This window comes from Salvelinus sp. IW2-2015, unplaced genomic scaffold (assembly GCF_002910315.2).
Source record: "Salvelinus sp. IW2-2015 unplaced genomic scaffold, ASM291031v2 Un_scaffold6348, whole genome shotgun sequence".
NCBI classification, from domain to species: Eukaryota; Metazoa; Chordata; class Actinopteri; order Salmoniformes; family Salmonidae; genus Salvelinus; species Salvelinus sp. IW2-2015.
Window position 1 is genome coordinate 5,250 of NW_019947611.1, and position 11,956 is coordinate 17,205.

Genomic DNA, 11,956 nt, shown 5'->3' on the forward strand with positions numbered 1-11,956 from the left:
CGTCCCTCGCCTCTGACTAGCGTGAAACACGTCCCTCGCCTCTGACTAGCGTGAAACACGTCCCTCGCCTCTGACTAGCGGAAACACGTTCCATCGCCTCTGACTAGCGTGTAAACACGTCCCTCGCCTCTGGGCTAGCGTAAACACGTCCCTCGCCTCTGAGCTAGCGTGAAAACACGTCCCTCGCCTCCTGACTAGCGTAAACACGTTCCTCGCCTCTGAACTAGCGTGAAACACGTCCATCGCCTCTGACTAGCGTAAACACGTCCCTCGCCTCTGACTAGCGTTAAACACGTCCCTCGCCTCTGACTAGCGTGAAACACGTCCCTCGCCTCTGACTACGTGAAACAAGTCCCTCGCCTCTGACTAGCGTAAACACGTCCTCGCCTCTGACTAGCGTGAAACACGTCCCCGCCTCTGACTAGCGTGAACACGGTCCACGCCTCTGACTAGCGTGAAACACGTCCATCGCCTTGCTGCGTGAAAACACGTCCCCGCCTCTGACTAGCGTGAAACACGTCCCTCGCCTCTGACTAGCGTGAAACACGTCCCTCGCCTCTGACTAGCGTGAAAACACGTGAACACGTCCCTCGCCTCTGAGCTAGCGTGAAACACGGCGTGAAACACGCACCCTCGCCTCTGACTTCTTCCAACATGCTTATCTGACTAAACTCCACTCTATCGGTGAAGGAAGTTTTCTGACTCTGCCGATGGAGTGGAGCAGAGACCAGGCTTTTGTGGAATTCAGCTCAGATAACATTCGCCCCAACGTCAATACTTCAAAACAATTTTAAATTATGAAAACGCTTATCTTGTACCTATGTTTGTCCCCTTGTAGTTGCGTTGCCTTTCTTGTTTGATGAAATCGATACTTTTTTTCAATAAACGTTTAACAAATACAACCACCGACTATTTCTCAGTTGATGTAATTGGAAACTCAAGAAAATGTCGATGTGCCAATTGAATCTCAACAAGGAAAAAGTCCGTGGCTGTATTTGATTAACGTTTATTTGAAAAAAAGTAAGGATTTTATCTTTAAAAAATTGATGTTTTTTTTAACACTATAATTTGTTGGGAGCATGAAGCTTGTAGTTTATGGTTGACGCCCGGCTTTGCCAAATCGGCGTTCTCAACAAGTTCAAAGCACTTGAAACGCAAACAAATCGTTGACCCAGTTTGCAAGCAATATTCCCCCCCCAGGTTCCCACTTGTTATGAACAGCATAATACCACTTTCAGGAGGAAACACCCACTTGGCAAGAAAAACTCGTACTTATTACAATTCAAACCTCTTTCCAAATCATGAACAGACAGATCTATCAGCGGAAGCTATTTACAGTCTGTAAAGAGCTCGTGGTTGGCTGGTTATCCCCATGCAGCTGTGTGTGTGGCTATGGAACTAGGTATCTACTGCCACCTAGCGGTTGCTTTATTACCCAGGCGACTTGGCTCAGTGTGAGCGCAGCGCTTTTATTACTAGGTTGTCTAGAACGCCCCCATTTAAAGTGCTGCACTTCCTGCTTCTCTCCGAACCAGGAAATAAACAAGTCGGTGGTCGGGTTTAATTAACAGGCGGTGTAAGGGTACAGAGCCCTTTTAAAATATCCTCGAATTATAGCTATTTYGKCAAGTTATCGCCTGTCACCATGGCCGGGTTCTTCAAGAAGAAGACAGTAGATGGTAAGTGTACACCGACTCGGTGTTTCAGCTAGCTGACATTAGCAAAGTTAGCCTCAGTCGCTTATTATCCGAGAGTGTAACACTTAACGTTACACACCTGTCTCTAACAGGTAGGCTCAGGATTCCTGAACATTCCTATTACAAGCCAGAATGTTGAATAAACTTAATGTTTTTTTAAACTATTTTTTGTCGTTAAATAGGAGGTAATCTGAGGGGGAAAACACAGGGAAGTGTTATTTGCCTGCCTTTTCAATACGCTGGTCTGTATAGAGTACCACAGAGTCATAATACCAATAACGTAACAGCAGTACGTGCTGTTGGTCCTTTTGGCCGTAGTAGGTGGCGATAGGGTATCCACAGGAAAGGTTTGCTCTCCCGACTTTTTGCGGTACAGGCAGGTTCTGTCACTTTGGGTTTTCAGTCTCTTCATGCATAGAGCCCCACATGATGCTGCTGTAGAGTCCCCTCTGTGGATCTCTCGTCTGTCTCCTCTCTCTCTCAATTCAAAGGGCTTCATTGACATGGGAAACGTATGTTTTGGCTATGGCCAAAGCAAGTGAAATAAACAATGACAATTGTTTCTCTCTCGCTCTCTTCTCCTCTCTGTGTTTGCCAAGGACTAGTACTTATCTTGTAGTCTTCTCTCCCACCACTGCCAAGGACTAGTACTTATCTTGTAGTCTTCTCTCCCACCACTGCCAAGGACTAGTACTTATCTTGTAGTCTTCTCTCCCACCACTACCAAGGACTAGTACTTATCTTGTAGTCTTCTCTCCCACCACTACCAAGGACTAGTACTTATCTTGTAGTCTTCTCTCCCATCACTACCAAGGACTAGTACTTATCTTGTAGTTCTCTCCCATCACTACCAAGGCCTAGTACTTATCTTGTAGTTCTCTCCCACCACTACCAAGGCCTAGTACTTATCTTGTAGTCTGTTCTCTCCCACCACTACCAAGGCCTAGTACTTATCTTGTAGTCTTCTCTCCTACCACTACCAAGGCCTAGTACTTATCTTGTAGTTTTCTCTCCTAACCACTACCAAGGCCTAGTACTTATCTTGTAGTTTTCTCTCCCACCGCTGTGTCTAGATGTGATAAAGGAGCAGACCAAAGAGCTGAGAGGAACCCAGAGACAGATCACCAGAGACAGATCTTCCCTGGAGAAACAGGAAAAACAACTGGTGGGTGTAGTAGTAGTCTGTTCTCACAAGCAAAGTCCAGTAGTGAATACAGAGAGTATCTGAGTCATGGATAATGTACAGTGGAACGTATTCAGACTGCCTACACACACACACACACACACAACACTAACACATACCCCGCATAATGACAAAGCAAAACAGATTTAGACATTTTGACCTATTTATAAAAATAACTGAAATATCACATTATACATCAGTTTCAGACCTTTAACTCAGTACCCTTTCCCTTGATCCTGACTAGTCTCCCTGCCGCTGAAAAACATAACCACAGCATGATGCTGCACCGACTGCTCACCGTAGGGATGGTATTGGCCAGGTGATGAGTGGTGCCTGGTTTCCTCCAGACGTGACGCTTGGCATTCAGGCCAAAGAGTTCAATATTGGTCCTTTAGGTGCCTTTGTGCAAACTTCAAGCGGGCTGTCATGTGACTTTTACTGAGGAGTGGCTTCTCCGTCTGGCCACTCTACCATACAGTTCTAAAAACCTGTTTTTGCTTTTTCATTATGGGGTATTGTGATGTCATTTTGGGGTATTGTGATGTCATTTTGGGGTATTGTGATGTCATTATGGGGTATGTGTGTATAGATTGATGAGGGGGGAAACGATTTAATCAATTTTAGAATAAGGCTGTAACAAAATGTGGAAGTCCAACGCTCTAACACTAGGCTGGTGGGCGGCAGGTAGCCTAGTGGTTAGAGCGTTGGACTAGTAACCGAAAGGTTGCAGATCGAATCCCCGAGCTGACAAGGTAAATCTGCCGTTCTCCCCTGAACAAGGCAGTTAACCCACTGTTACTAGGCCGTCATTGTAAATAAGAATTTGTTCTTACTGACTTGCCTAGTTAAATAAAGGTTAAATAAAAATGCTTCCCCCGTAGGGATGGTGCCAGGTTTCCAGTACATTTCTAAAAACCTGTTTTTGCTTTGTCATTATGGGGTATTGTGTAAAGATTGATGAGGGGGGAAACTTTTTAATCAATTTTAGAATAAGGCTGTAACAAAATGTGGAAAAAGTCCACGGGGTCTGAATCCTTTCACGAATGCACGTTTTCTCCCAGGAGATGGAGATTAAGAAGATGGCGAAGACGGGGAACAAGGAGGCGTGTACCATCCTGGCCAAACAGCTGATTCAGCTGAGGAGACGAAGACAGAAGCTACGCGTCGGTTCAAAGGTCACTCCATGTCCCTCAGACCAAACTCATGAACTCTCAGATTGAAGATGGCAGGAGCCATGGCTACCACTACCAAAGTAGGTGTGGATTAGTGGTGGGGGGGCATGGCTACCACTACCAAAGTAGGTGTGGATTAGTGGGGGGGGGGGCATGGCTACCATTACCAAAGAGGTGTGGATTAGTGGTGGGGGGGGGGCATGGCTACCACTACCAGAGTAGGTGTGGATTAGAGGGGGGGGCCTATGGCTACCACTACCAGAGTAGGTGTGGATTAGTGGGCTGCTTCTTCCACGGGGGGGGGGGTGGGGGGGGGTGATGTACCTAGTGTGGATCAATGGGCTGCTTCTTCCTACAGGGGGGGGGGGGGGGGGATGATGTACTAGTGTGGATCAGTGGACTGCTTCTTCTACAGGGGGGGGGTGATGTACCTAGTGTGGATCAGAGGGCTGCTTCTTCCTACAGGGGGGGGGTGATGTACCTAGTGTGGATCAGAGGGCTGCTTCTTCCCACAGGGGGGGGGGGGTGGTGGTGGTGATGGTGATGTACCTAGTGTGGATCAGTGGGCTGCTTCTTCCTACAGGGGGGGGGGGGGTGATGTACCTAGTGTGGATCAGAGGGCTGCTTCTTCCTACGGGGGGGGGGGGGGGGGGGGTGATGTACCTAGTGCAGACACCTTGGACTGCGTTCTCTATGTCTGTCTGTGTGTCTCTTGTCTATGTCTCTCTCTTTCCTGTCTGTCTGTTTGTCTATGCTTCTCCTGTCTGTGTCTCTCTGTCTGTCTCTCTGTGTGCTGTATTTAATGGGGTTGCCTGCCTTTTGCAAAGTGTAATCAGACCATGTGACTCTCTTTCCCTTCTCAGACTATGCAGGCTGTCAATAGAAGATGGACCTCAGAAGATGCAACAGACCATGCAGAACTTCCAGAAGGAGAACATGAAGATGGAGATGTCAGAGGAGCTGAGTAAGACTGGATCTATTTACACATTCTATGTTATATGATAAGACTGGATCTATATTACCATTCTATGTTGTCATAAGACTGGATCTATATTACATTCTATGTTGTCTCATCATAAGACGGATCTATATTACACATTCTATGTTATGATGATAAGACTGGATCTATTACACATTCTATGTTGTGATGATAAGACTGGATCTATTTACACATTCTATGTTGACTGGATCTATATTAACATTCTATGTGTGATGATAAGACTGGATCTATATTACACATTCTATGTTGTCATAAGACTGGATCTATATTACACATTCTATGTTGTCCTCATATAAGACTGGATCTATATTACACTATGTTGTCCTCATCATAGACTGGATCTATATTACACATTCTATGTTGTCTCATCATAAGACTGGATCTATATTACACATTCTATGTTGTCCTCATGATGATAAGACTGGATCTATATTACACATTCTATGTTGTCTCCTGATGATAAGACTGGATCTATATTACACATTCTATGTTGTCCTCATGATGGTAAGACTGGATCTATATTACACATTCTATGTGTCCTCATGATAAGACGGGATCTATATTACACATTCTATGTTGTGATGATAGACTGGATCTATATTACACATTCTATGTTGTCCTCATGATGTAAGACTGGATCTATATTACACATTCTATGTTGTCCTCATGATAAGACTGGATCTATATTACACATTCTATGTTGTTGTCCTCATGATGATAAGACTGGATCTATATTACACATTCTATGTTGTCCTCATGATAGACTGGATCTATATTACACATTCTATGTTAAGACTGCTAACGTGGCATAATATTATTACCTATATAGTGTCTACATATACTATCTATATGTGTACTACATAATATTATTACCTATATAGTGTACTACATAAATTATTACATTTCAATTAACAGCTGTGCTTTATGTTATTTAGTGGAATTTCTTCCCTTAATGCATTTGAGCCAATCAGTTGTGTTGTGACAAGGTAGGGGTGGTATACAGAAGATAGCCCTATTTGGTAAAATACCAAGTCCATATTATGGCAAGAACAGCTCAAATAAACAAAGAGAAACGACAGTCCATCATTACTTTAAGACATGAAGGTCAGTCAATCCGGAAAATGTCAAGAACTTTTTAAAGTTTCTTCAAGTGCAGTCGCAAAAACCCATCAATGATGAAACTGGCTCTCAAGAGGACCACCACAGGAAAGGAAGACCCAGAGTTACCTCTGCTGCAGAGGATAAGTTCATTAGTTACAGACTCAGAAATTGCAGCCCAAATAAATGCTTCACAGAGTTCAAGTAACAGACATCTCAACATCAACTGTTCAGAGGAGACTGCGTGAATCAGGCCTTCATGGTCGAATTGCTGCAAAGAAACCACTACTAAAGGAACACAATAAGAAGAAAGGACTTGCTTTGACCAAGAAACATGAGCAATGGACATTAGACCGGTGGAAATGTTTGGTTCCAACCGCCGTGTCTTTGAGACGCAGAGTAGGTGAACATCTGCATTTGTGGTTCCCACATTGAAGCATGGAGGAGGAGGTGTGGGGGGCTTTGCTGGTGTCTGTGATTTATTTAGAATTTAAAGCACACTTAACCGACATGACCTAGACAATCACCCAACCTCAACCCAATTGAGATGGTTTGGAATGAGTTGGACCGCAGACTGAATGAAAAGCAGCCAACAATTGCTCAGCATATGTGGGAACTCCTTCAAGACTGTTGGAAAAACATTCCAGGTGAAGCTGGTTGAGAAATGCCAAGAGTGTGCAAAGCTGTCATAAAGACAAAGGGTGGCTATTTTGAAAGATCTCAAATATAATTTTTTTGGATTTATTTAACCCTTTTTTGGTTACTACATGATTCCATATGTGTTATTTCATAGTTTTGATGTCTTCACTGTTATTCTACAATGTAAAAAATAAAGAAAACCCTTGAATGAGTAGTGTTCTAAAACTTTTGACCGGTTGTGTGTTATGACAAGGGATGTTTTTTAGGAGTCATCTCTCTCTGTCCCCTTCTCTCAGTTAACGATACGCTGGACGAGATCTTTGACGAGTCTGGAGACGAGGAGGAGTCTGATAGCATCGTTAACCAGGTTCTGGACGAGATCGGCATCGAGATATCAGGAAAGGTGAGACATTGGTGTTTATTGTCAAAAAAATGTGTTCTCAATGATGTACCTGATTTTTAATAAAGGCAGATATCGATCTAGAGACTAAACTGATATTGGGTACTGTAAGAGAGATCCTTGGGACTGGTTTCCCAGATATCGATCTAGACTAGTCCTGGATTTAAATAACTTTCATTGGAGATTTGAAATAGGACCAGTGTTAGTCTGTGTCCGGGAAACTGGACCTGTATCTAGCATTATAAACTGGCTGGTTCCAGCCCTGAATGCTGATTGGCTGACAAGGGTCCTACTGGGTCAGGGTCCTACTGGGTCAGGGTCTACTGGGTCAGGGTCCTACTGGGTAGGGTCCTACTGGGTTAGGGTCCAACTGGTTTTGGTTAGGTTCCTACTGGGTTATGGTTAGGTTCCTACTGGGTTATGGTTAGGTTCCTACTGGGTTATGGTTAGGTTCCAACTGGGTTATGGTTAGGTTCCTACTGGGTTATGGTTAGGTTACAGGTTAGGTTCCTACTGGGTCAGGGTCCTACTGGGTTAGTGGCCTACTGGGTTATGGTTAGGGTCCTACTGGGTTAGGGTCTACTGGGTCAGGGTCCTATGGGTCAGGGTCCTACTGGGTCGGGTCCTACTGGGTTGGGGTTAGGTCCTACTGGGTTGGGGTTGGTCTAGGGTTGGGGTTAGGGTCCTACTGGGTTGGGGTTAGGGTCCTACTGGGTTGGGTTAGGGTCCTACTGGGTTAGGGTTAGGGTCCTACTGGGTTAGGGTTAGGGTCCTACTGGGTTAGGGTCATACTGGGTTAGGGTCCTACTGGGTTAGGGTCCTACTGGTTAGGGTCCTACTGGGTTAGGGTCTCTACGGGTTAGGGTCCTACTGGGTTGGGTTAGGGCCCTACTGGGTTAGGGCCTACTGGGTTAGGGTCCTACTGGGTTAGGGTCTACTGGGTTAGGGTTAGGGTCCTACTGGGTTAGGGTCCTACTGGGTCAGGGCCCTACTGGGTTAGGTTAGGGCCCTACTGGTTTGGGTCCTACTGGGTTTAGGGTCCTACTGGGTTAGGGTCCTACTGGGTCAGGGCCCTATTGGGTTAGGGTTAGGGCCCTACTGGGTTAGGGTCTACTAGGGTTAGGTCTACTGGTTAGGGCCCTACTGGGTTAGGGTTAGGGCCCTACTGGGTTAGGGCCCTACTGGGTTAGGGTCATACTGGGGATGTCATTCTGCAGCTCTATGGAAATATTCTGTAAAGTAAGTTAGCCTTGTCTGAGCCAGAATGGCCATAGGGCAGGAGCTGAATCTCCTGTTTACTGTAGTGAGACAGCTTGATGTACCAGGACACCCCCTGGACAGGACACTAGTCTAGCTCCTGTTTCTGTAGTGAGACAGCTTGATGTACAGGACACCCCCTGGACAGGACACTAGTCCATCTCCTGTTACTGTAGTGAGACAGCTTGATGTACCAGGAACCCGCTGGACAGGACACTAGTACTGTGGAAATACTATGAGTGGCATATGCTTGGGAGAATCAAGGTTGAGTTGATTAATGTGTTGTTGTTATTGATCGTAGATGGTGAATGCTCCTTCAACCAGCAGAAACAACCCCATCTCTTCTACCTCCAAATCAGACGGCATCTCAGACGAAGACATCGAGCGACAGCTCAAAGCCTTGGGAGTGGACTAACTACACACACACACACACACACCACCCTGTGCCTGGAACACCACACACACCACCACACACACACACACACACGACTCCCCCTGCTCAGTATCTGACAAGCCTTTTCTGGGATATAGTGACACTATATATGTGTATGTGTCATATTGACTATAGATGCCACTGCATGTAGTTGTAGTTGTCCTGCTGTGTATTGGGTCTCTGCAGTGGCCACACAACGAGAGAGAGTTTGAATAACAGGGCCACTTTCAGTAGCCTAACGTTGTGAACGTTGTAGATAACATGAAATGTCACGGACAGGCCTCATTCTACACGTCAGAGAGGCATGTTTTTGTTCTGTATAGCATATTTCTATCTGAACGTTGCGAAACGTTTTCGTCCTACTGAACGCACCCCCCCCCCCCAGGTTTTCCATCTGTGTGGAGTTTAGAACAGGATGTGAAGGAGAATGCTGCTATAGTTCCAGGTCAGTGCTCCAAAAGGTCACGGGATTTATCAAGATTAAAGTTAATAACAGCCTATCAATTAAAAAAAAAAAAAAAATTCTTTTTTTTAAGAAACAGTAGTTGAATTGCATGTATAACTGCTGATTATACTCGTTGACAAAGTCATATCTTTTCATTTTGAATACATGAACAGTAGAATCTGAAACTACCTTTCACCCCCCTGAAAACCAACTTTAGGATTAGTCATTTTTTGTCCCCCCACTTAGCCCCACCTCTCCCTGTCCCCCCCCCGCTTTAGCCCCACCTCTCCCTGTCCCCCCCACCTCTCCCTGTCCCCACCTCTCCCTGTCCCCCACTTAGCGCACCTCTCCCTGTCCCCCCCACCTCTCCCTGTCCCACCTCTCCCTGTCCCCCCACTTAGCCCCACCTCTCCTGTCCGATTCCCATCTTAGCCCCACCTCTCCTGTCCCCCTTTAGCCTCACCTCTCCCTGTCCCTCTCCCCAGCCCCCTCTCCTTGTCTTCCCATTCAGTTCTTTCCAGAACAGGTCCGTACAACAGCTAGCTGTGTGTGTTTGCATTTCAGAATGCAGAATGTGTGTGTGGATCTCAAGGGGTAGTTTTACACGGGTGGGTTAGGGTTAGGGTTAACCCTGACCTAACCCTGACCCTAACCCTGACCCTTTTACACGGTGGTTTGAGACACTACTGGCTCTTAGTCTAGCGAGGCCGTCCTTCCAAATGTCATGGAAGCTTCTGGATCTCAAAGGTTATTATATGTCTGTCGGTAATGACACCGATGTCTGATCCAGTAGGGGACTTTTAGCAGGGCTCGTATTCACAAAGCATCTCAGAGTATCTTATTCATTATGATCTATGGCATCAGTAGTAGTGCTGATTCTAGGATCAGGTCTCCCTCTTATTCATTATGATCGATAGCATCAGTAGTAGTAGTAGTGGTGATCTAGATAGGTCTCCCTCTTATTCATTATGATCGATGGCATCAGTAGTAGTGCTGATTAGGATCAGGTCCCTCTTATTCTTTATGATCGATAGCATCAGTAGTAGTGGTGATCTAGGATCAGGTCCCCTCTTATCCATTATGATCTATAGCATCAGTAGTAGTGCTGATCTGGATCAGGTCTCCTCCTCTTATTCATTATGATCTATGGCTCAGTAGTAGTAGTAGTGCTGATCTAGGATCAGGTCCCTCTTTATTCATTATGATCTATGGCATCAGTAGTGTAGTAGTGCTGATCTAGGATCAGGTCTCCCTCTTATTCATTATGATCTATGGCATCAGTAGTAGTGCTGATCTAGGATCAGGTCCCCTCTATTATCATTATGATCTATAGCATCAGTAGTAGCGGTGATCTAGGATCAGGTCCACGCTTATCCATTATGATCTATAGCATCAGTAGTAGTGCTGATCTAGGATCAGGTCCCTCTTAACCATTATGATCTATAGCATCAGTAGTAGTGGTGATCTAGGATCAGGTCCCCCTCATCTATATGCATCAGTAGTAGTGCTGATCTAGGATCAGGTCCCTCTTATCCATTATGATCAGGATCAGTAGTAGTGCTGATCTAGGATCAGGTCCCCCCACTTATCATTATGATCTGTAGCATCAGTGTAGTGGTGATCTAGGATCAGGTCCCCTCTTATCCATTATGATCTATAGCATGAGTAGTGTGGTGTCTAGGATCAGGTCCCCTCTTATTCATTATGATCTATAGCATCAGTAGTAGTGGTGATCTAGATCAGGTCCCCTCTTTTTCATTATGATCTATAGCTAGTAGTAGTGCTGATCTAGGATCAGGTCCCTCATTCATTAGGATCTAGGATCAGGTCCTCTTATTCATTAGATCTAGGATCAGGTCCTCTTATTCATTAGGATCTAGGATCAGGTCCCTCTTATTCATTATGATCTATAGCATCAGTAGTAGTGGTGATCTAGGTCAGGTCCCTCTTATCATTAGGATTAGATCAGGTCCTCTTATTCATTAGGATCTAGGACAGGTCCCCTCTTATTCATTAGGATCTAGGATCAGGTCCTCTTATCCATTAGATCTAAAGCCTGATGGTAATCAGCACTCCTGTTCTGAGATGCTTTGTGAACACGGTCCTGATATCTTAGAGGTTGTGATGCGGTGGCCAACTCTTGTCCTGGGAGCTACGCTCCTGCAGGGTTTTGTTCCGGCCAACAGTCACAGACTTTATATTTTATGTTTTTCTGCTCTCCTCTTGTTTTGAGAAAGTGTAAATAAATAAAAAAATACTTTATTTCTCAGATGTGTATATATATACACAAGGCACTTCATCAGATAAATCTTCAGTCTGAAACAGAAAGCTGTCAGTGCACTACTTTAGACCAGGGTCTACCATGTAGGGAATGGGGTTCTATAGGGCCTGGTCTAAAGTAGTGAACTATATAGGAATAGGGTTCTATATGGCCCTGGTCTAAAGTAGTGCACTATATAGGGTTCTATAGGGCTCTGGTCTAAAGTAGTGCACTATATAGGGCCCTGGTCTAAAGTAGTGCACTGAATAGGGAAGAAGGAGGAGCTTTTGGCCTTGTCGACCTTGCATCTGTCCAGTACTCTGCACGTCACAGTTCATCCACAGCCTCTCCCAGAAGATCTGAGCTGTCGCT

At 45.2% G+C, this 11,956-nt stretch overlaps 1 long non-coding RNA gene and 1 pseudogene across 5 annotated transcripts; both read left to right on the forward strand.

Moving 5' to 3' along the window:
* The first annotated feature begins 1,504 nt into the window (after positions 1–1,504).
* On the forward strand, positions 1,505–9,469 carry LOC112078827 (charged multivesicular body protein 2b-like; annotated as a pseudogene).
* Positions 9,470–9,777: 308 nt separating this feature from the next.
* On the forward strand, positions 9,778–11,596 carry LOC139026916 (uncharacterized). Of its 5 annotated transcripts, none has more exons than XR_011478900.1 (5): positions 9,778–10,478; positions 10,543–10,799; positions 10,847–10,878; positions 11,181–11,260; positions 11,318–11,596. It is a non-coding gene; the product is annotated as an uncharacterized lncRNA (long non-coding RNA). The 5 variants fall into 5 exon arrangements; XR_011478897.1 differs by having other exon boundaries at positions 9,778–10,212; positions 10,275–10,478; positions 10,543–10,878; XR_011478898.1 differs by having other exon boundaries at positions 9,778–10,508; positions 10,571–10,878.
* The last annotated feature ends 360 nt before the right edge of the window (positions 11,597–11,956 follow it).